Source organism: Apium graveolens, chromosome 8 (genome assembly GCF_009905375.1).
Source record: "Apium graveolens cultivar Ventura chromosome 8, ASM990537v1, whole genome shotgun sequence".
In the NCBI taxonomy this organism is placed as follows: Eukaryota; Viridiplantae; Streptophyta; class Magnoliopsida; order Apiales; family Apiaceae; genus Apium; species Apium graveolens.
In genome coordinates, this window is record NC_133654.1 from 112,687,656 (window position 1) to 112,690,879 (window position 3,224).

Below are 3,224 nucleotides of genomic sequence, written 5' to 3' on the forward strand. Positions count from 1 at the left end.
TCAAGAGCCTCAGCAAAAGGTATATTGATGTGAAGTTTCTTGAACACCTCCAGAAACTTCCCGAACTGTCTATCCAGCTTTTGTTGCTGCAATCTCTTAGGAAAAGGTGGTAGAGGATAGAGCTGTTTCTCCCCTGTATTAGCCTCAGGCAGAGTGTGTTCAACAGTAGTCTTCCTTGGTTCCGCCGCTTTCTCCTTTTGCTTAGATTCTTCATCTCTAATTTCAGCTTCTACTTCTTTTGCCTTTTCAGCATCAGCCACTTTTCCAGACCTTAAGGTAATAGCCTTGACTTGCTCTTTAGCTTCCTTCCTACCTGGTACTTCCGTGTCACTGGGAAGAGTGCCAGGTTGACGATTGAGCACTGCATTGGCTAATTGACCGATTTGATTTTCCAAGGTCTTGATAGAAACCGCCTGACTCTTGCACAACAGCTTAAGTTCCTCAAAATCAGCACTAGTAGGTACAGTTGTACTTCCCTGTTGAGGATATGATTGCCTTGTAACATACTGTTGTGGTTGCTGGAATCCAGGTGGGTTAAACTGTATACTCACTCCTTGCTGATATGGTGGCTGAATAACATTCTGATTATTTCCCCAGCTGAAATTTGGATGATTTCTGTTGTTAGGATGATAGGTCCCTGGCACAGGCTGCTGTTGTCGCTGATAATTATTCACATACTGAACAGATTCATTGACAAGAGAACACTGATCCGTAGCATGAGAACCTGCACAAAGCTTACAAATCATAGTTATTTGATTAACTCCATATGTAGCCAGAGAATCAACCTTCATTGATAGCGCTTGGAGCTGGGCTGCAATAGCGGTAGCTGCATCAACTTCCAGAATACCTGCTACCTTGCCTGACGTCATCCTCTGAGTTGGGTTTTGATGCTCATTCGCAGTCATCGTCTCTATAAGATTATATGCCTCAGTATAGCTTTTAGCCCATAAGGCGCCTCCAGCTGCTGCATCGAGCATGGGCCGAGATTGGGCCCCCAAACCATTATAGAACCCAGTGATCACCATCCAATCCGGCATTCCATGATGTGGACATTTTCTCAACATTTCCTTGTAGCGTTCCTAAGCCTCGCACATAGACTCTGTAGGTTGCTGCACAAACTGAGTAAGAGCACTCCTCATAGCAGCAGTCTTTGCCATCGGATAAAACTTCACCAGAAACTTTTGCGCAAGATCTTGCCACGTAGTGATGGACCCAGCTGGTTCAGAATGTAACCAGTCTTTAGCCTTGTCCCTCAGTGAGAATGGGAAAAGCCTCAACTTGATAGCTTCATCAGTCACGCCATTATACTTAAAAGTGCTGCAGATCTCGACAAAATTCCTTATGTGCATGTTGGGGTCTTCAGTTGCCGCTCCTCCAAAAGAAACAGAATTATGCACCATCTGAATAGTGCCCGGCTTGATTTCAAAGGTGTTAGCTTGAATAGCCGGATGAAGGATGCTTGACTGAATGTCATCAATTTTAGGCCGAGAAAAATCCATAAGAGCAGGATCAGCTTGAGCAATACGATCTCCCATGTTTACTGGTTCTTTCTGCTTAGTTCCTGAATCTGAATCCTCAAAATCTAACTTCTCCGGAATATCAAGAACTTCGTCTGTCTCCTCAGCTGTATCTAAAGTCCTCTTGCGAGCACGAGAACGAGTTTGCATAAACGCTTGCTAAAGTACCTGAAACACAACCGGAAAAAAATAAGTAAACTAAACAAATACGCCGAGTCCCCGGCAGCGGCGCCAAAAACTTGTTAGGGCGAAAACACGCGCTAATATTCACGCAAGTATACGCGTTCGTAAGTAGTATAAAATATTTTCTAGTTCGTTCTCTCAGAGACTCAGACTAAATTATTGTCTAATTAAACTCACTCACCAATGTATGATTACTTCTCAATGTTAAGACACTAACACTTAAAATTGTTGATTAAATATTAACTACAATTAACTACTTAATTAATCACTTAACTAACACTTCAATTTATCAATAATAAAACACTCATGAGATCACAACTTCATTATTACTTCCTTCTATAGCCATTGTTATTACCTTTAGCATGTGACATTGATGATATTAATCGAATAACACGAAACTAATAAAAGCCAACTTTCATTGTACTAATACCATTCTACCAAGCATCCACAATTAAGATAGAAGTTAAATAGTCATCAATTATGTTGAGTTCCCATATGTCTACAGAAATTGACAACACAACGATTAGCACAAGTTATTCCTTTTGATTACACAGGGCAAATAAAACTGTTAGAATTACCCACTAATCATGCACAACGTACATAAACCTATGCTAGCATGGCAAGTTCTAAATCTCAAGATCCACCGTCGCTTCACAAGAGATTAACACCCTATCTTATATGTTCGCGACGCACATAAGACGAATACGCACAACCAATACTAGATATCATGCAATCATCACACACTAAAGTATTAAACGATTAACTAAAGAATTTCATAATAAATCCGTTGCAACCCCATGATCACGATTAGCCCATAATAGCACTTATCGTCATCATGGGTTCATATGAAATCATGATAAACAAACACAAGAAAATAATAACTAAACTAATTATATTAAAACAAAGTACGTCACAAGAATAAATAAGTTTAAAGCAAGAAAACTAGCATCCAACGTTACAACGAAACAAGAATCACAAGAAGATATGCTTCCTCTTCTTTGCGGTGTGCTAAATCGGTCTTCTTCCTTATCTCATTCACTTCTTGCGTAAACACAATCTTCCTTTTCCACACTTGTGAAAACGTCTCAAATCTACTTATAGACTAGTCCCATAAAACTCAGATTACATAGAAGTGGAAACCAAACAGAAGTAGAAGTCCTAAAATAATTTGTCTTTTTTCCCGACCCTGCGCGGCCGCTCAGCATAGCTGAGCGGGCGCTCAGCTTGCTGCGCGGCCGCTCAGCAATGCTGAGCGGGCGCTCAGACCTCTACTGGAAAAAAAAATGATTTTGCTCCGTTTCTTCGCCGTAATCTGCCCGTTTCTTTCCTCTCGCAACGGTGAACACATGCCAAGGCTTATTCTTGATGATTCCTCCCCCGAAATGCAACTAAAACCCTGAAATGCATAAACACTAGAAAAACGCATCAAATACACAAAATACTTGATTTCAAGACACCAATTTAAGCCATTTTAAGACGTTCTAAGTGGTATAAAATGCCACTTATCACATAACTAGAAAAAAA

At 40.5% G+C, this 3,224-nt stretch overlaps 1 non-coding gene across 1 annotated transcript; it reads left to right on the forward strand.

The window, feature by feature from the left end:
* The first annotated feature begins 1,035 nt into the window (after positions 1-1,035).
* Positions 1,036-1,142, forward strand: LOC141681837 (small nucleolar RNA R71). The gene has a single exon (XR_012559261.1). It is a non-coding gene; the product is annotated as a small nucleolar RNA R71 (small nucleolar RNA).
* The last annotated feature ends 2,082 nt before the right edge of the window (positions 1,143-3,224 follow it).